Genomic DNA, 22,660 nt, shown 5'->3' on the forward strand with positions numbered 1-22,660 from the left:
CATAGAGGACCATGGTTCCCAAGGTTTAGAAAGTAGCTCTGTCAAGGCTATGGACACCTGTAGGCAAAAGAAGCTCTGCTTATGGTATTGAATTTTTATTTTCTACATCAATAATTATTATAATGCCCTCTTCTTATGTTTCTATCTTTTCTACAAATAGATTATGTCCCTAACTTACCTTGAACCTTTATGCATGAGTTAATCTTTTAAAATCAATCACAATAGTTTTAAGTGGAATAACAACGGTAAAGTATTATTTCCTGCGTATGCTATCCTTTTTCTTTATCGCATCACCTCACAGCATCTTATCACTTATTTATAATTCTCGTTAGACGCCTTGTTTTCATTTCTCCAATATCCTTTATGATCCTTTCATTAATATATGTACCTTGCCACTTTCTTTACCCAATATGTCACCCCTGTACTTCGCTGCCAACGCGTTATCCTTTCATTCATTTGGTCATAGATGACCTATCATTTGAAGAGGGGGAGAGGACCTCCAGTGTACTTATGCATGCATTGTCATCTTTTCATTTGATTTTGTAGAAGAATACGACAGCCCATGATCATAGAGCGTGTGGCATTATAACAATCCTCAATAACGGTATTTATGTTTATAAAGCATCATCTATTAGAGCCATTGCAACCATTTTCTATTCCATCTCTCGACTCTGTTCGTTGATGTGCTTTCCCCACTACACTAATCATTTATAGGAGTCAAGCATCATGGGAGGAAGAACAGTGAACGGAGAACCTTTAACACTGGTTGTCTCCGATGGAGCCAGGGATATTCTATCTCGCACAAGATGGACAACATATTTTACAAGATTTCAACCCCCTAATGAGGAAATCACCATCGAACTTTTATGGCATCTACAGAATGGAAAATCCTTGGTAAGAAGTAGACAAATCACTGTAACAGATGTTGTGATAGTAGAAGTGTCTGGGTTTCCAGCAGAAGGTCTAGTATGGGCTAGCAAGCGATGAAAGTTGCATGATGCTATGGAGGCTTTTAGGGACGAAGGACAGAAGCTGATCAAGAAGGGAAAAGGCATTCGTCCATATTCTCTTGGAGAGCCATGGGGAGAATTGGCACAAATTGTCCAGAACTATATTACCTATAATGGGCTTAAAGACATGGTAAGGTTGTGACAACTCAAACTTTTAGCAATTTTAAAACAAAAATGCTCTGTTAGTTTTCCTGCACCGTTGAATTCATTACTACATGACACTGCCAAGAGGCTGAGACAATCTGAACACACAGAAACAGTAGTTAGCCACCATTGTTTGATCATGTTAATAATTAGTCATGACCTTGCCCAACAACAATCAACCTGGGATGATCTAATATTGGCCCTTGAAAGAGGTGAAGACATGCTAGCACCTAACCCTGTTCCAAAAATAGAGAGGATTTCCCTTTCAGGAAGCATACCTCACAAACGCAAACGATCCATAAGGTTGAAGTCAAAACAAGGAGCGTCTAAAAATCCTCAATGCAGTGCTAGTCAACCCATAGAATTATCCAACCCAGTAAATGAACAAGACTTGGAACTAGTGTCGGGAGGACAAGATAACCCTGAAACAGATTCTGAGGAAGGAGCAGGGCATTCTGACGTTGAAGAAAGAAACAAATTGGGACCTCCACCAACACCAAATATGAGTTCCCAAGATGATCTGTTACATGATTTCAAGATAGGGATGGCCCAGGTCCTGGCCAACATGAATGTCTACATGCAGCCTGAAGGACTGCTAAATCTTAACTTAAGAGAAACCCAATCTCATGGGAATTCTAGCTATACCAAAATTCTGTCTCCCTCAAAAGATATAAGCCGCGAAGCGGAAATAGATACAGAGGCCACTCAGGAATTAGAGAACCAATCTGGTGACATGCTCCCAGTGGAAAACAGCCATGAAGGTTGAGACCCAGAAAACATAGGCCAAGAAGAAGAAGAAGAGATAGAGATTATTCGGGAATCTGATAATCAATCTGGAGACATGGTCTTATTGGAACAAAGGTAGGGTGAACAACCAGGCTCTTTAGAGATAGAATCCATTAACGAGACTATCAACAAACCAGTTAATCCTCTTAAAAGGTATAGAGCTAGAATGAAATTTTAGAATCTAAGAAAAGAACACCAGAAGCTTCACAAGATGGTCAAGAGGCTCCGAAGAAAAATAAAAAGAAATCACAACGGGAAAGGTTCCGAACAATACCTCTGAGGTAGTAATAGCGGCCATGCAAATGGAATTATATGAAGATAGGGCCACAAGAACTCAAACTGAGCCCATACCTACTCAAACAGTCATCACTCAAGAGGAACAACATGCAAATTTAGTAGACGTAGCTACTCAGATGGAGGTTTGGACATCTTGCAATAAAGAAATATAGACATAAGATATCCCTTCTCATAGCATAAGCACTCAGACAGGCATACAAGCCAAAGACATCATGACACACCATGACCCCATTATACTGAATCTTCAGGAAGAATTGGCACAAGCTCGACTCACGTTGGAACGGCTTGGACAAGAAACCGTTTCCTGGCAAAAATATCAAGAGTTGCAGAAATAGCTTCAAGAAATGAATACAACAGAAAGTGAGACTTTCGATAGATGCAGAAAGGTGGAAGAAAATATGGAGAAGATCAAGCTCAAACTAGATAGAGTCATAAGTCAGACTAACACCATCTCCTCACTGTATATGGATGTCCTGGCATGCAGGTGTCCTGCCACCAATTATGCCTTATTTTTGTTAGAACGGTACCTGTTGTTGAAAATTAAAGCCATGAGAGCTGGTAAACCAATTGAATTAAGAACAATTGAAGATTTTATAAATTGTTGAAAGCAACATGGTGTAAAGGTCCAAAGGCTTCTTTGTGAGTTTTCTTACACAATTTTATATTAGAGAACGAGGTGGAAAAGAACCCTAACCCTTTTGTAGGAGCTGTTGAATTCCAGGCCTTTATTTTGTTTGTAGTTAACCAACTCAAATGGTTTAAGGATTATAATTCATTTCAAAGACATGAACATGGATTGGATCTTTGGGTAAGAAGTGAACCTAAGCACCCCTTACAAATGTTTGCCAACCATAAGAGTCTGATGACATGAGAAGGGGTGATTAAAACATTAGGGCCCATTCATAAGGAGATTGTACAGAAAGGAGTATCATATTTCCTCTCCATTCTAGGAAGATCTCTAGCTGCATCTAAGCTCAGGTGGATGATCTCCATTAGTAGTGTGCAAGATAGGGAACCATTTAATTATAGAAATTTTAAAGCAGTTACGGCCCGTTTGGTCACCTATAGCAATATTGTTTTGAGAGAAGAACCTTATTGGTTAGGATGTCGGTTTCGAAGCCCCATTACTTGGTATCCCCCTGAAGGTTATCAGGCTATCTATGAATTCCCTAAAGGAAAGGAAGGGCCCACTTTTGAGCTCCTAACTCAACATCATGGTTTTAGACCAATTTTTTATGCTCCCTCTCCAACCTAGTCTTTAACTGCATTGCATAAGAACTACTTACTTTTCATGAGGACATGAAGCAGGGTAAGTAGGTGAGTATGTTGAGTTACGAAATGGATATGTGTTTACTCTTAATTCCATCACCTTTTTCCTCTTTTCTTATCTCTTTCATATCTTAATACACTAACATAATGATGGATTATGATAAGAAATGGATGAACTATTCTCAGTTAAGATTTAGCCATCGTAACTAACTTTTACTTCTCTTTATGCAGAAAAACGATGAAAGGAACAATTGTTGTTCCCTAGTGATGGAACAACATAAACCAACAAAGGAAGAATGGAACGCGTCGGTTGCGGACAGGTCAGAGAATGAATCAAGAGGATCAACGCTAAATATCAAGGGTGTCAGAAGATAGCATCCAGTTGCGAATCCCTCGGCATCAGGAGATCCTGAGGGATCGCATTTATCTTTTACCTCTTTCTAACTATAAAAGCAAAAGATTGTAGGAGGAAAGGGGATCGATCTCTGTTATTTCAAATTGTAATTTTAATTTACATACTCGTGCTTTTGGAGAACACAACTGTATTGTACTGCTACTTAAGTTCAATGATTAATATATAATTGACATTGTTGGTCATTCGTATTCTATGAAGTATCTCAGCAGTATTTACTGGTGGTTAAGGGCCTGGCTTCTGGTGGATTAAACTTCTTCCTTGTGTTACATATTTCTAATTCTCGCAAGTTTGATTGGTTTGATAATTTTCCCATTTTCAGTGAGTTTATCTTATTTGCTATTTACCACTTTCCTGTATTGAAATAGTACATTTTCTTTACATGTTTTACAACATTGTCATTTGATTCGATATATGCTTATTGCAGATTAAATTATTTAGACAGTGAATCATATTGATTTAATTAGCTGTAAGAGTTTGGTTATCGCTATTGAACTCTTAGATTGACGTCATTTCCATTTGGATTGCTCCGTAGAGATTGAGTGTGATTTATATTGAATCAGCTAAGAAGAGATTGGTCATTGCTACTATGCTCTTAGCTGATGCTATTGTTAATTGAATTACTTGTATAAGATTTAATTACAATTTTAGCAATGGATTCAGTCTTGAAGCTTAGATGTCATATTTCCTTTAATAATTGCAATTTGAGTTTTATAAATGCATCTGTTTACTCTTGTATCAAATGTTTATACTTCATTTTAAGAAACGTTACTCTCTGGATTCATAGCATGCACATATTTTGTACACTCTTGGAATAAAAGGAATTACCTGGGTTGATGATTAATGTGAGGTAATTAGGAGTTTTAAAAGACACCTTTTATCACCCAACAGAAGGTGGAGACTTGATGGTCCTATTGTGTGAACGCCGTAGTTAGTACAAAGACTAGAAGCCTCTGAGAATAAGATTGCCCGTGTTGTCTATCATTGGATCGATTGCATCATCGGAGGATTTGTGACTGAATTCGTGGTCGATACCTTAGTTAGCTACAACGAGGCAGGGTGACACTTTTTCAAAGGACCACGAGGTAAGTACTTAAAGTCTTTAAATACTTGGATTAAGATGTTACTGTGCAAAAATTGGGTTATGCAGCTACCTTGATGTTTGGAGCTACGCGAAGCAGAAAAGCTTACAGGAACGAAGGAAGAAAAGGACCTTAATATAGTCCATTAATTTCACCTCCACGAGGTGACGAAGAGGGAGTAGCGCAGGCTTCTCCACGAAGTGCTATTCAGTTAATAGGACAAGGATTCCTACGACTGCTACCTCCACCCACACCAACTCCAACTTCACCACCATCACCCGCGACTTCACCCGTACCACCTCCACCTCCACCGCAGTTCAACATGGCAAATTCAGCGAAGTTGCCTTTGTTTAAAGGCTTGGGAAATGAGGACGCGGACGAGTTCTAGTTTATCATGAAAGCTATACTGGAAGCTCAGGGTGTCATGGATGATCAATTGAAGAAGGAAACACTAGTTAGTGCTCTGCAAGATCGCGCGCTAGCTTGGTACATTAAATATTCTAATGATAACCCAAATGATGGGGTGGCATACATCCAGAACATGTTGAATAAAGAGTTCAGTACACTTAAATCCGAGGCACAGTCGATTATGGGGTTCAAATAAATCATGATGAAACCAGGTGAGACACCTTGGGAATTAGATTAGAGGTTGAAGTGTAAAATCCGCGAAGCTAATATGAACTTAACAGATGGACAACGCTGGGAATGGTTCATGGCTTTTCTCCTGCCAGACCTAAGGGTTGCGATGTCACAACAAAAGATGACAACTGAGGCAGAGGCCTTGGATATTTCAATGAGACTACATGAAACCCTGATGCAGGGTCCGAATCTGGGGGTTCAATAGATCCATGCGCGGTTGCAAAATCTTTGCATTGAAATGCAAAGCTTGAAGCAGGACAGGACAGTTTGACCAGAGGCGCACAAAGAGGTATGGTGCCTGAAATGCAAGGGTCAGGGGTGTTGTAGCTTATATTGTGTTTTTAGATTTATTTATCAATTAAATCATTGTAGGGGTTCAACATCAATGAAGCTCCCCTATTTTCTTTACCCCCATAAAGTCTAAAATAAATGAAGTATTTCATTTATTACATATAAGAATCAAAACAAAAGAGAAACAAGTATAAAAGAATTGGCCCATGCGATTAAGTTATATCGCAATATAAATAGTTATATGAAGCCATAATCAATATATATATATATATATGTGTGTGTGTGTGTGTGTGTGTGTGTGTGTGTGAGATAGCAATGCGATTAGATCGCAATCGCAAAACGCAGCGAGAATTTGTATGAAGTTACCACGGGAATCATCGATTGCCGATTGTGATAAGCAATTAATAAAGTGCTGAACAGGCACGACCTGAAGCATATATATATTATGTTTTATAAGCCCCGGTGGGTCCACGATCATTGCATAACGTTTACATATGTATATTATTTACACCGATTGTGATCTGATAGATTATATATGATGTGCTTTATAAGTCCAGCGGGTTCGCCATATTGTAGATTGTTAAGGTTTGGGTTAATACACCAATTGAAAGCGTTGATTGTGACTGCGATGGGTTTCGAACCCGATGAATTATTAAATACAGATTTATGTCTAATCAAGTCCGTATGGGAACTCAACGGAGTGCTGAAAAGGCGGAACTGATGGGTTTATGCAATAGATTTAATTCTTTTTGAGTTCCACAGTAAACCAAAGGTTTGCATTAATTTCGTTCAATAAAGGGAAAATCAGTGTTAAAACCAAATTTGAAGAAAAGGCAATTGATCTACTTTCCTGTTGTTTTGGCCAATTGAAATGTGCCCAATACATGTGTAAGCCCAGGTTTACACAAGTAAAACACTGTTTATTATGGTTAAAGTGGATTAATCATTATTAAAGCATCTACAAAAGAACTCAAGAGCTGATTAATAGTGCCAAAAAGCCAACAGTCATTGTCATCTTCTATGTTCAGTTATTTTCCGTTATCTTATGTTCTTTGAGATGTCTTTACCCTCTGTGTAATATTTTGTAATAATTCTTACTTCAGATAGTTAGAGAAATAGTTTTAGTAGTTTGACAGGTTCAAAGATCAGCAACTGTTTCACAAATGTATAAAAGGAGGAAAACTTACAGAGAAGGGGTTGTTGGAATTTTGGAGAACCTAGAGATTGGGCCACTGTATTCTTGACATAACTGTTGATTAATGAAAGAATCAGAAGTTTCCATGAATTGTTGGGTATAATTTTGTAACCTTCTCTGTCATGTGTCATCTTATTTTTTCTTCTTTCAAGTATAGTAATGAAGTTGCAGGTCTTTATTCGCTTATGTAGATAAAGTTAAAATTCCTTAAAAAAGCGCTCCTATACTTGAAGTTTTCACCTTCCTTTCTAAGTTATAGATAATAGTTTCTGTGTAAGGAAACATATTATCTTTAACTTCTCCAAGGGTCACGGATAGTAGTTTCTATGTTAAGCAGCATATTATCTATGATTCAATTATCAGTTTCATAATTATTCTAAGTGATGGATAGTAGGTTCTATGTTAAGCAGCATATTATCTTTAACTTCTCCTTCAAGCTTTCTTCATTCATCATTTATATCTAGCAACAAATGGCATTCTGAGATGTTCTGGTCATACATGTATTAAGGGCTGAAGACCAAGTTTCTAGGTCCTTCATTTGAGAACACAACAAACAATAAAGTGACAAATAAGTGACAACAAACAGTAATCATTAATGTCTTAACCACAATTTCTCCACAGCTAGGAAATTGGTTTCTTAAGGTACAACATTAATTGGTGCCATTGTCGAGGAGAGAAGACAAGAACATTTTTCCCTGGGTTTTCAATATTTTCCTATGGTTGTTCAGCGAGGAGGAAATGTTTGGCTATTTTGAATAAATGAAATTGAATAAGAGCACTTTTCCTTGGGTTTATTAAGTTTGAAGCTGATTCTTGAGAATTACAAGTTTTAGCAGTTGGTTGTACATTCACACCTGTGGTTTTCACTTACAACATTGATTGGAAACTCCACTATACTTTTAAGTTTTCCTTTCTGGATTTTAATGGCTCTCCCTCCATTCTTAGTTCATAAATTTTATCCTTTTGATTTTACCAGGATCACTGGCTATCTTCATGATATTCTTTCATTTTATGCGTGGAATGAGTATCTTCCAAAATTCAGTAGAAAGGAATATGAAGATCCAGCTCAACACCTTCAAGAGTTTCATGAATGCATGGAGCAGCAAGGCATCATTCATGAAGATGTGAAGGTGAAGTTTTTTTTGTTTGCTTTGGACCAAGAACCCAGGGTTAGGTTCAGGTCTCTGCCTCGTTCAAGAATTTCATCTCTGAAAGATTTACATTCAGTATTCAATTCTTATTGTAGAACTTATTATCCACACAAGTTTCCTTTTGAAGGTTGTTGTGAATATTATGATTTTAAAGAAACTTTAAAATTTCAAGATAATCCTATTGAGGAAACTAATGATATTGTTGATAATATATCATGCATTCAGAGAAGTTATTGCCAGATTAATTATGAGAAAGTCTCTGAAAGTGAGGAACTATCATTTTCTCAAAATGATGCGGAGAAGTTTATAAAGCATTTCTCTTCAATAATCTCCCAAGCAGAGAATTGGTTGACTATGTTCCAAGCAAATCGAGCATCATTTTCTCAAAATGATGTGGAGAAGTTTATAAAGAATTTCTCTCCAATAATCTCCCAAGCAGAGAATTAGTTGATCTATTCCAAGCAAATCAAGAGAGTATTCAGATGGAGGAAAATTCAAACATGCATCAAGAATTTCTGCTTAGCAGTCAAGAAGAGGAAGAAATAATTAAGTTGCAAATAAATCCCCAGAGTTCCTATTTTGTTAAATTTGATGATCCTCCTATCTATAATGAAAATGGTTTAAATGGGGAACAGGACAAAGCTCTTCAAGTTCATCAGTTAGGTGTTGAACATACAAGAAGAAACCAACAAGTGGGATATGTTGGACAACAATATATTGAGCCATCGATCATAACAAAAGAGGCTATCTTGGGTAAAAAGAAAGCTGATAAAGAGATTGTATATCATTGCATTGAAGAACATAATGATTCCCATGGATCAGATGTAAACAATCTATTTGAAGTTGATCATATGTCGTATAGTAATGAGAAAAAAATTATTTTTCTTCCTGAGGTTAGAATTACAAATTATTTTCAATCAAAGCTTAGAGATGAAAAGTGGAGACATGAAAGTGACATAGATCATTTTCATAAAGATGTTGTTGATTGTTTAGTTGAACATATTACCCCAACAAAAGGTTTATTTGAGCAAGAATCTTCACATATAGAGAATTTCTTTTTTAGAGCTGATCAGGACCATTTTTTCTTATATATTTGAAGATCTTGTGGCAGATTACATGGAAGAATTTATCAGTAGTCTACACATATCATTTTGTGGATATATTCCTAACTTTTTTTGTGAGCTTCCCTTATTCATAATTTATTTCTTGTTCAAGATGAATTGTATTTTCAAGATTAACTAGCAAAATGGCTCTAGATTAGGAACCCAAATGCTAACCTGGAACCATTGGAGGATTGAAATCACATGATGAAGATCAATCATGTACATATGTAGGAACTTGTACATAAATAATCTCAGGTGTTGAGAATTTGGTTTCCAATTGCAGTTCTTCAGTTTAATCATTAGTTGATGAATAAGGGTGACTTTCCTAATTGGAAACTAGTTTGCAGAGGTGTCATACTTAAGGTTGTCACGTTCCAGTTGTCAAATTTCAAGGTTTTCACAGTTTTGGACTCCATGCCCAACTAAGGCTACTGATCTACAATTCTCAATATTTTGCTATCAAAGCACAAGCTTCTTATCACTGCAGATATTGGCGTCGGTTCACTGTACAAATTTTCACATAGTTAAGCTTGGCAAAACAATATTTGACTCCATTCCCAATAGATAACGCACTAATCTATGATTCTTAGTGCTTCTATGGCAGAAACACTATCCCCAGTTGGAGCTAGATGTTGAAGCTTATATTCTATTTTTAGCTTTATTTATCAGTTAAATCGTTGCAGGGGTTCAACCTCAATGAAGCTCCCCTATTTTCTTTACCCCCACAAAGTCTAAAAGAAATGAAGTATTTCATATATTACATATTGGAATCAAAACACAAAGGAAACAAATATAAAAGAATTGGCCCAAGCGATTAAGTTAAATCAGAACATAAATAATTATATGAAGCCATAAACAATATGTGTGTGTGTGTGTGTGATAGGAATGTGATTAGATCGCAACCGTGAAACACAACAGGCATTTGTATGAAGTTACCACGGGAATCATCGATTACCGATTGCGATAAGCAATTAATAAAGCGCTGAATAGGCCAGACAAGAAGCATATATATATATATATATATATATATATATATATATATATATATATATATATATATATATATATATATATATATATATATATATATATATATGTTTTATAAGCCTTGGTGGGTCCGTGATCATCGCATAACGTTTATATATGTATATGATTTACGCCGATTGGGATATGCGATGGTCGGACCCGATAGTTTATATATGATGTGCTTTATAAGTCCGGCGGGTCCACAATATCACAAGGTTTGAGTTCAAGCACCAATTGAAAGCGTCGATTGTGATTTGCGATGGCGATCCGGACCCGATATTATATATGCCATGTTTTATACTTCCGGTAGGTCTGCCATATCACAGATTGTTAAGGCTTTTGTTAATACACCAATTGAAAGCGTCGATTGCGATTGCAATGGGTTTCAGACCCGCTGAATTATTAAATATAGATTTATGTCTATTCGAGTCTGTATGGGAAGTCAATGGAGTGCTGAAAAGGCAGAACTGATGGGTTTATGCAACAGATTTAATTCTTTTTGAGTTCCACAGTAAACTAAAGGTTTGCGTTAATTTTGTTGAATAAAGGGAATATCAGTGTTAAAGCCGGATCTGATGAAAAGGAAATTGATTGAGTTTCCTGGTGTTTTCGCCAATTGAAATGCGCCCGATACATATGTATGCCCAGGTTTACACAAGTCAAGCACTGTTTATTATGGTTAAAGCTAATTAATCATTATTAGTTTTTAGGTCCTTCATTTGAGAACACAACAAACAATAAAGTGACAAATAAGTGACAACAAACAATAATCATTCATGTCTTAAGCGCAATTTCTCCATAGCCAGGAAATTGGTTTCATAAGGTACAACAAGGTGCATGACAAAGACCATTGCCAGGTCTTTGCGAACTATATTATAGTAGGAGGATTGATTCCTTTGAGGCCAGAGGACCAAGCAGGACCAAGCGTGGGGCCTGCATTGTGGTGCGCTATATGTCAAGTAGCAGGAAAACATACAACAGATAATTGTCATTTACTGCAAAAGTTTGTACAAAAACCACAACAACTCTTCTGGAACGTCTATAGGTCGGTAGGGCGTGATGAGTGCAACTACAGAAGTTATGAATTTATTATGGATAGAACACCCACCTATAGGGTTCAGGTAGAGATGCAGCCCCCTGACCATAGCATGAGGATGGCACGAACAAGCTTTCAGGGGCACAGATGAGGCCAAGGCAGAGGAGGACTTGGCAGAGGTCAGGGACAGCTAATTTGCTACAATTGCAGAGGACCAGGACACTATGCCTACAATTACACTAACCCAATGCATCCATCATGTAAATATTGGACCCTGTTTGATAATGAAATGGAGGACTGTCCTATGCTGATAGCAAGCATATGCAACAAAGAGGCTCTAACCCCTCAGCCGACTCAGAACCTGTAGATGATGAGGTTTGAGCCTTGCGAAGACAATCCAAATGTGAATATAATGCTCCAAAGTGGAGTTGCAACAGGGCATGATAAGGGGAGATAACTCAAAGACAGCGCATGGGTTCACAAAGCTCCAGTGAAGGAGGATGAATTCGATTTGGAGCATGCACGCGAAACATTCATGGAAGAAAAGAAGAGCTTCGCTGAGGCCTCCACCTCAGGGAGAAAGGATAAGCCTGATCAGGAAATGGACCCTTATATGCTTACAACCTTTCTAGAGACCTGCATGAAGTTGTTGCGGGACACCAAGGTTGTGAAGGAATTACAGGAGCTTATAAATAGATGTGTCAGAAACACTCCGGGTGAACCACGCGTGGTACAAAATATTGGTAAGCATAAAACAAGGACAGGGAGAGAGATGAGGCTGACCACACAAATAGGAGAGTATGAAATGGATTAGGTTATTTTGGATGTAGGGTGAGATGCGAATGTCCTACCAAAGTAGACATGGAAACAGATGGGAAGCACCACACTGCACTGGTCTCTGATTCAGTTAAGGATCGAAAATCAGCAGAAGATCATCCCCATCGGGTGGCTACAAGGGGTGACTATAGATATTGAAGGTGCAAGTGCATTGGCTGACTTTGAGGTAATAGAAATTATGGATGGAACCAACCCCTATCCCGCACTCCTTGGAATTGATTGGGCTACTGATATGAACGGGGTAATCAACCTAAAAATGTGAAAAATGATATTTGAAAAGAAATCGCTCTGCGTAATAGTACCCCTTGATCCTACTGAAGGATCGTGCTCTACTGAACCAATCTGTGATTATGAGAGCAATGACGATCTAGATTGTATCTATAAGATAACAACGTGAGACCAAGATTAGGTGAATCTAACATCGGATGGATGAATTACATGGGATTGCGAGAGTTCCTTCACCTTAGACTCTGATGAAGAATTAGAGTGCTTGCAGAATCAGTTACATGAAGTAACCACGCTAAGTTGTAACATGATGACCTAGTCGCTACACTGTGTGTCATCATAGCTAAGAAATATGCCCACTTATGATGGCCTGAATGATGTAGATGTATTTTTGGATGCATTTGAGAGGGAGGTACTAGAGAAGCAACACTTCTAGGCTTTCGACTAGGCACTATGTGCTACGCCCGAAAGGTGGTGGGGTACACACAAGGGTAGCTTTTATGATTAGCGCAAATGTAGCAGGATGATGAGAACATGCTTTGGGAAGCTGAAGGTATGAATGATAGAAAATTATGATGGGAAGGATGATCCACGTGTGCACTTGGCCAAATGGGTCAACACTTATGGAGCAAATCCCCAAAGTAAATGGGTGCACTTGTTCTGTCACACCCTAGATGTCATCCCAATGAACTAGTACTTAGAAACAGAGCTCTGCCATGGTACAAGCGAATGGGATATTCTGTGTGAAGGATTCATAATGACATTCAGATTTGAAGATAGGTTTAGCTGTATTAACGAAGTGCTACAAGAAGTGAATGCAGCAATATTTGGGATACAGCAGGATCCTTTGGACCTAATTCAACCTGATTGGACTTCTCAGTTGAGTCACATGCTGGAATGCTATAATGTAACCACCAAAGAAGAAGATGAGGATCCGTGAAAGATAAACATCCCTAAAATAGAAGGTCACTACGAGGTTGAACGATAGCAGATTAAGAATCCTGATATAATCGCGCAACTGAAAACGAAACAGGTGAATATAGGGATGGAGGCAGAGCCAAATTCGTGAAGATTGGAGATTACTGGGATGACATGACAGTGGATAAAGTTGCTGAAATTCTCTGTGAATACCAGGATTTGTTCCCTACCAAGTTTACGGATCTAAGAGGGATAATGGAGGACCTGGGTGTTATGAAGATCACGTTGAAGCTTGACGCAAAGCCAGTTAAGCAAATACCTTACCGTCTCGATTTGAAGTATAAGGAGAAGGTTTGCTTAGAGCTAGACAAGATGCTCATGGTAGGCATCATTGAGCCCGTAGAAGAATCTGATTGGCAAACCCAATGGTGGTACAGGAAAAGAAGCAGAAGGATGAAATAAGGATATGTGTAGATCTCAGGAAGTTGAATGACGCTTATGTACATGATCCTTTCCCCACTGTGTTCACTGATGAAGAGTTGGATAATGTAGGTGGCCAGGAAGCATATTCCTTCACTGATGGGTTCTCTGGGTACCATCAGATCAAAATCACACCAGAGGATAGGAGCAAGACGACCTTTGCGACTGAGTGGGGGTGTTTTTAGTACATTGTAATGCATTTCGGATTGAATAATGCACCTCTTATTTTCTCACTCGTAGTCATTGCGGCGTTCAAGGAATTTATTCTTAAGTTCCTGGAAGTGTACTTTGATGACTGGACTGTGTTTGAGTTGGTGAAATGCCATGTCGCAAGTTTGCACCTGATGCAAGATACTTTTTGAAGATACCAGATCGCGCTTAATCTGAAGAAGTGTCTATTTTGTGTTCCTTTTGAGACCCTACTGAGTCATGTGGTTTGTAGGTAGGGAATGATGGTAGATCCCATGAAGATCACGATGATACTCAACTTAGAAGGGCCGAGGAGTGTGAAACAGTTGCACGTTACCATAGGACATAACAGATATTACAGAGAGTTTATCAAAGGCTATGCCCAAATCACCGTGCCTATGGAGAAATTGTTGAAAAAGGATGTCACATTCTACTGGAATGAGGACTGTAAGAGAAGCTTGGATGTATTGAAGGAAAAGATGGTCACCACGCCAATTTTAGTCTTCCCGAATTGGAAGAAGGAGTTTCATGGACATGTTGACGTATCATGTATAGCGCTGGGAGCAGTACTGACATAGGCTGGCGGAGGAGAGTTGGACCATCCTATCGCGTTTGTGATCAAGAGGTTATCCAAGGCAAAGAAGAACTATTCCACCACCGTGCGTGAAGGGTTAGCCATGGTATACGTGCTCCAAAAGTTTAGACACTATTTCTTGGGTGGCCATTTTAAGATGTATATGGATCATTCTACATTAAAATACCTGGTTAATAAGCCTGTGTTGGGGGGGATAATCTGTAGGTGGTTTTTATTATTCCAGGACTATGATTTTGAAGTTATTGTAAAGCTTGGGTGACTGAACATGGGATCAGACCATTTGTCACACATCGAAACAAATGAAGAGCCAACTAACTTGGAGGAGGGATTGCCTGACGCACAACTATTTGCACTATGTGTCGCAGATCGTCATTTTTAAGATATCGTACACTTCCTAATGATAGGAACTACCACGAAAGGATACACCTGTTGGCATTATGATACATATGTTGTACTTGATGGCAACCCACTCATCTCAGATAATAAATTATAGTGTAGAGAAAAGTTCACACACTTTTATGCAGAGAAAAGTTTATTTCATGTAGAGAAAAGTTCACGCACTTTTATGCAGAGAAAAGTTTATTTCATGTAGAGAAAAAGTTCACGCACTTTCATGCAAGGAAAAGTGCGTATATGTTGGAGAACTTACCTTTGGTCCATGGTAGTTAGTCCTTGGTATTTGAACCTATGAGGAAAAGCGCGTATATGTTGGAGAACTTACCTTTGGTCCATGGTAGTTAGTCCTTGGTATTTGAACCAATGGTTTTGTACCATGGTACGCACTTTCATGCAAGGAAAAGCACGTATATGTTGGAGAACTTACCTTTGGTCCATGGTAGTTAGTCCTTGGTATTTGAACCTATGGTTTTGGACCATGGTACCTCGTCAAAAGTGTTGATCTCACGCAATTTCATGGTTGGTTCATGGTATTAGTCCGACAGTTTTTTGATCCTATGGTTTTGGCCCGTGGTATTTTGAAAGGCCTAAGACTATAAAAGAGGAAGGAGATCATTTGGCAAAGCATCTTCTGAATTATTGAATATCTGATAAAGTGCTAGATCTGGAATATTGTGATTGGGTTTTGGTGCAGATCTGGATCTGAATGAAGAAGGAACCTGAGCGTAAGGAGAAGGATAAGTTCTATTGATGGGTCAAAATCTTAAGTCTGGAATAGTGGTATCTCTATATGATTTTGATCTGTGATATGTGGCATACACTTGATCTATAAATCTAATAATCTGGGTCTGAATTATTGATGCATGTTTTATTTTACACATGTTATGATCTGGGTATGTCTGATGTAACAACTGCAAAGTTATAAGGAAATATTTGCAGATCTGTATGCGGGTTGGCTTTGGTGAAATCAGAGAAGTTGATGGGTTTTTGATGTTCTTGGATCTAGTTTGAAAATTTATGAAAAGTGGTCCTTGAAAGAAAAGAAGTAGGGGGTTGTAGCTCCCTTCCAAGAGAGACTGGGAAACGAGAGAGAGTTGTAGCTCTCTGCAGGTTGCAGCCTGTGTACTGGTAAAGGACTGCACCAGTACAAAACCATTGTAAAAGGAGTTTCTAATTTGAAAGAAGATAGAGACATATTGCAGCAGGTGGTTTTCACCCACATTGGGTTTCCGCCTTACATCTTGTGTTCTTTGGTGTGACTATCTGTTTTCTTTGTTCATGCTCATTATTTTATGGTACTGACATGCAAAAATAATTCAAAGAATAAATAAGGAAGATTTATTAAAAGAACTTGATAACACTGATTCACCCCCCCTCTCAGTATTATTTCCAACAACACCATCCAGCAGAAGAAGGAGTTAGTGGTGCGCACAACATAATTTTCTATCATTGTCAGGCATTTGTACAAAATGGGGTCTCATGAGATATTGCGACGATATATATCAGAGTTTGAAAGAAGCAGTATCCTCGTGGATGTTCATGGGGGCGTCGTGGGAGGACATTATGCAGGGAGAGAAACCGCACAAAAGATTCTACACGCAGGGTTATGGTGGCCAACCATCCATCAAGATTCAAAATCTTACTGTAAAGCGTGTGATGTATGTCAAAGGACAGGTAGGTCATCGTGAAGGGATGAGCTACCTCTGAATCCACAGTTGACATTACAACCCTTTAATAAATGAGCGATAGATTTTGTGGGACCCATTCAGCCCCAACGGAAGAAGACAGGAGTGAGGTACATTATCACTGTGACAAAGTATTTGACTCGATGGGCAGAGGCATAGCTTGTGAAGGATTGCACAGGTGCGGCTACTGTGAAGTTCCTCTTTGAGTATGTACTAATGTGATTTGGGTGTCCAAAGATTTTGATTATTGATCACGGTACACAATTTCTGAATGAGACGATTAGCGCACTAACGGAGGAATTTTAGGTATATCACCAGAAGAGCACACCTTATCACCCGCAGGCTAATGGGACAGTGGAAGCATTCAATAAAGTGCTAGAGAACACACTGACCAAAGTATGCAACACTCAGCAAAGTGATCGGGACCTGCGCATACCCAGAGTACTATGGGCCTATTGGATGACATGCAAGAAATTGACTGGAAGAACACCCTTTAGGCTTGTATATGGTGTTGAAATGGTGATGCCCATGGAATACATTGTTCTTAGTCTGTGCATAGCAGCACTCATGGGTATCATGGATCGTGGAGCCTTGGAGGAGAGGCTCGTGTAGCTATCTGAGCTTGAGGAAGAGAGATTTCTAGCTAGATTTCACCAATAGTTCCAAAAGCAGTGCGAAAAAGCATGATTGGCACATTAAGTTGCAAACCTTCAAGGTAAATGACCTTGTTTTATTATATGACATCAAGTTTGATAAATTTCGAGGAAAATTTAGAATTAACTGGTTAGGGCCTTATGTCATTAAAGAGATTACCAACGGAGGAGCAGTACAGCTGGTCAAATTGAATGGAGATCCCTTCCCAAGAAAGGTGAATAGCAGTCAATTGAAGCCATACACCGATGGTCTATCCATGTTACTATATGAAGGTAACATAGTCTTAGTGCTCCAGGTAGCTAAAAGGAGGTGCGGGACTATAAAATACACTGCCCAGGTTGAGGAGCTACGCGATTGGAGGATTGTGCAAAGAAAGGAAGTGTCACAAGGTTCACGGTAGTGTGAAGGGAGCTACGCTACCTAGGAAGAAATTGTGAAGGTTGGCCGGAAAGTAACTGTTAAATTCATTGTTCATGATTTGCCAGTAGAAATGCGACCAAATGGAGTGGGCGACTAGCATTTAAGACAGAATTTATGGGTCAGATCCTTGAAAATCTGTCGCCAATCCAACATTAATGAACTCAATTTGGGGGGAATGGTCAGATTTGAATTCAAAATTCCCTATAAATTACAGGTGGTTGCCTAGCGAAAACACTTGGCATTTTGAGAATTGAGTAGTTGAGCTCTTAGGCACACATGAATCGATAATTCTTCGAGGCTCTGATACCAAGTCCAGCGTTTGAGAACTTACCAGGGATATCATGAGCATTGTTGATGAGCACTATGTCGAAACCTACCATAGGCATGGACACCGAAGGAGTGACGACCAAGGAGGATATGTTAGAAGTGGTTAGCGAGGTAGATGTAGCTACTCTAGAGGTTGCTGAAGTATTAGTGGAAGTCCCTAAATCACCAAGGACACCAAGACCAAATCCCACCTGAACCAAGGAGAGCGCAGAGGATAAGAACGGAAAGCAGCGTGTAATACCAGTGCACATGTTGCCAAGAAGAAAGCCACTGAAGGACAAGCCCACCACATAGGATAAGGGAAAGCCATCAATATAGAGCCAAAGGAAGAAGAAATTGAAGACATCCTGATGGATGATGAGGATGTGGGAATAGACATGGAGGAAGTTGAAGCGCAGGGTGCTGACCCTACCACTCAGTTGCCTGAGTACATTCCTCTGTGCAAGGGCAAAGCCCTGGTACTGAAAGATATCGATGAGAGCAAGGTCTCCTTGCAATCCCCTTTGCTACCTAATGAAATTTTTTTTGAAGGGTCGTGCTTGGGATGGATTCGTTTGTTAAAGCTCAAAGACTAGGACTTGGCCGACCATGAGAAGTTCCCACACCTGGCAACTGAGTATTTGATGTGCCACATCATCGTTACAACCATCAAAATGACCACATTGGAGCCGCGAAGGTGGCTCAGAAGAGTAGACAAGGTAGGGTTTCTCAACCTGCTATGGGTGCTGCACTACAACTGCACCCAGGTTACCATAATGGTCATCAAGTAGCTGCTATGCTTGGTGCATGATGGGTGTCTATGGCTGGAGGAGCCAATACCCATCGCTGATAGGTTGATCCATAGGATCACGAAGTTGCCTTACAGAGGAGAAAATTTGACCATGATATTTGGCAGAAAAGGTGGTGAGCAGGCCCTCGTGGAGGTAATGAAAGAAAAGTTTCAGCTGGTGAAGAAGCCATGTTGATATGCCATATCTAGCATCTATGACCTTGCTGTAAAGGAGGCTATGCAGATCTTAGCAGGGAAGGTGATGAGAAAGTGTCACGTCGATGAGGTGTCGGTGCCTATTGTCGCGCTAGCAGCCTAGTGTGTCGAAATATTCCTGTTCAATTGCTCGAACTATCTTCACAAAGAGCTCCTAGCAAACTACCGTGAAACACAGAAGCTCAGTAAGATGTTCCACTAGTGTGGCTCTTGTTGTTGATTGTGCTAGTAGCATGGGAGCTGCTAGAGGAAATTCAATTCCCTTCAGTCGCACCAGATGTACCAGAAGAAGTGAAGTACACTTTGCTATGGTTGACCAAGCATGCACAGTGCATCAAGGACAACAAGATATTTTGGTCTTGATGGAGATGAACATCTACATGGCCATCAATCGCAAGCCGCAGTTGTCACCTATGGTGTTCGGTAACGTGCAAGACTACATGAAATTTAAAGAAGATTTTCACCATGTGTCCATCAGGGCGTGGAATGACCCTGCAGAGATATGGTATGACTTGCCTTATTTGGCAATGAATGATGCCATTGATGTAGTGCTTGATCGATGGCTAGTCAAATGCTGCACCAGAGCAGACTTGGCAGTGGGAGGGAGAAATTCTGCCACATAGAAAAAGAAGGAGGAGGCCAAGCTCAAGATGACGTAGCTGGCCAAAAAGAGAAACAAGGAAGTCATTGACAAGGCCCAAGAAGAGTGCGATGCTGCTCACCAAACATAGAAGAAAACTAGTGGAGTAGAGCGAGGCTTTGACAAAGGCACGAGGTCGCCTTCACCTGAGACAGAGGAAGAGATGAACGAGTAGACCGAAAAACACGACACGGACCCATAGGCGACATCCACCCGCATCAAGCATCCGAGGGAGTAGGATAAAGGAGGGTCCATAAAGAAATCCAAGGCCACTAAGACATCATTGGACCTAATCACCCTTACAAAGGGCGATTTGTATAACATCGGTGACACATTGTGGGATGTCACTGCGAAGGCCCTACAACAGTTTGAGCAGCAGTAGCAAATAATTTTGGGGGCAATCCAGACAAGTTTGCAAGAGCTACAGACCCACGCATCACAGGTTCACACAGTGTCTACCAGCCTTGCTATCGGCACTTCAGAAGCTATCGAGATGCTTCACGCAAAGGCCTCTAGTGCGATAGTGCTGCCTGATGGAGCACTAACCATGGAGAATGAAGCTGATAGGTGGACTGTCAGTGCCCTAAAGGGAGTAGGGTAGAATCTGGCAGTGCTCCCTGGTGGAGTGCTCCACCTATTGTATGATGGAGTGATTGCAAAATTGAGGGCCCGTGAGCACTACGCCCTACAGGTGATCAGTGAGTAGCGGATTAACAATGAGAAGATGGCAGTACAACGAGACTCTGCCATTGCCACTGTGGCTGAGGTGACCAACCAAAACAAGCATATAGTGAAAGTCATCGAGGAGGCATGCCAAATGGTCCCAGAGTTGGCCATTTCTGAGGAAAAACCAGTCGAGGTGCATGTCCGCAAGCTAGCCACAGGGGTGCACGATGCTTGTATAGAAATGGAAAGGCTTCAGTTGGAGTTGAACCTATAGATCACTAAGTTACATTTGAAGGCCTAGCCTTCAGCCCCACCAAAAGTAAAGGAACAACATGCAACCGCTATCACAGAGGCAATAGAGGCAGTTGATAGTGCAGTAGAACACTGCACACAAATTTTTGAGCAGTTGTTTGAGGAGCTGACAAGATTGTAGGAGGACCCTAACATAAAAAGGTTGGAGACAGAATGAATCAAATACAACAATGCTATGATGAGGTCAAAGGCACAGCGTGAACTGTCATGCTCACATAAAGATTGGTGAAGCTGCATGAGGCCAAGCAATTGTAGCAATAGGTGGATGTAGCACTGCACAAGGAAGCAATGCTGAAGGAATGACTAAAGCCCTGGCTGGAAGAGGCTTACATAGTCACAATCTATATTGAAGGAAAGCTTGTGAACCTGCAATAAACTCAGCAAAAGCTTCAGGCTGACAGTTCAGGAGAAGTGACTGAGAAAATGGTGGAACACGCGAAGCAGGCGGCCACACAGTGCACTACCGAAGTTGTGGTCATAAGGGTCGAGTTGGGAGGTTTTCGAGCTAAGATATCTGTGCCTGTTGAGTGACTCGAGGGCGAGTCATGATGTTTCTGTTGGGGACCTATTGGGAACAGGATCCCCCAAGGACACTTTTGGGGCTAAAATCCCATGTTTTGGGTCCAATTTTGTAATAAAGTTTTAAAGTCTCCACATTTTGTGGTTGTGGAGTGCAAATGTGTCATGAGTCATAAAGGGTTGTCCACCCTTATTTTGTAAAGTAAAGTCGGTTGTAAAATATCTACCCATGGTCCACGGACCATTGGATTGTATAAAAAGAGCTAAGTAAGTAACCTCTAAGTAGTTATGATGGGTCATTGGTTGTAGAAAGAGTCTTGAGCAATAAAGGGAGAAGTCTAAGTTTTGGGTCTTAGTGTAGGTAGAGGCTCTGTAGCTGAGTGAACAGACCCCTGTAGCTATGTGTACAGGGTGGATAGAGTCTATAATCATATGAAGATATCAATGAAGATAAGTATTCTACAAATTCTATGTCTTTGTTTCCTGTTAATGCATCTTGTCATATTGTGTATGAATTTCACTTATAATGCTTATGTGGTGCGCGAATGTATGTAATTATGTTGGTTAATTGAACGCAAGTAAGGATAAATGTCTACATGGTGCTAACTATGATTGTTTAATAAGATAAATAAGACACTTAAGATAGGTTGGGAATCCATGCGATATGCTTCCCTTGCAGTGCGAAAGCACCTGAACCGCAGATTAGGGTTGCGGAAGTCCAATCGTACCCCTTCATGGAGGTACTGAAGGGCAGAATAAAGAGCTACACTGACAGAGCCCTAGAACTTAACGACCTGTGCGAAAGTAGGAATAGGAGGAATAAACCGACATCACGACCATCTCAGGGTGTGGAAACTTGGTTCCAGCATCCCCTCATACTACTTCGGGTGAGACTTCGGTCTGTGCTCTGCCGGCTGATGCCAAAAGGGCCAGTGGTGTAAGGATTTGTTTGGCTAACTAACGCTGAACCTAGGTCGCGCCCCACCAAGCCGACAACCTATCTGCTAATTCCAACATTGTAGGTGTGTGTCTTAGTCTGTGTAACCCCAAGGTGGTGAAGTGCTCCTTGGTCATTACATTAATGTCTACCCCTAAATCAATAAATGTATTAGTAATGGGCTTGTCATCAATGTAAACAGTGACCATGGGATTTCCTAGATTGTTACATTTGGTTAAGAGAGGCTAATCAGTCATCAATTTGGACAAATTTCCCATCACATGAATAGTAGTGGGGTCCTTAGGCTTCCTCCCAGGTTTTTTAACACACAAATCTATTATTGTTTTTTCATAAATAGGTATATATTTAATAACCTGCAGTAGAGTAATCGGTATGTGCCAATTTTTTAAGTCCCTAAGGAAATTATAATCGGG

Source organism: Pinus tabuliformis, chromosome 2_1 (genome assembly GCF_031772625.1).
Source record: "Pinus tabuliformis cultivar Carrire ecotype Pingquan chromosome 2_1, CPIR1, whole genome shotgun sequence".
NCBI classification, from domain to species: Eukaryota; Viridiplantae; Streptophyta; class Pinopsida; order Pinales; family Pinaceae; genus Pinus; species Pinus tabuliformis.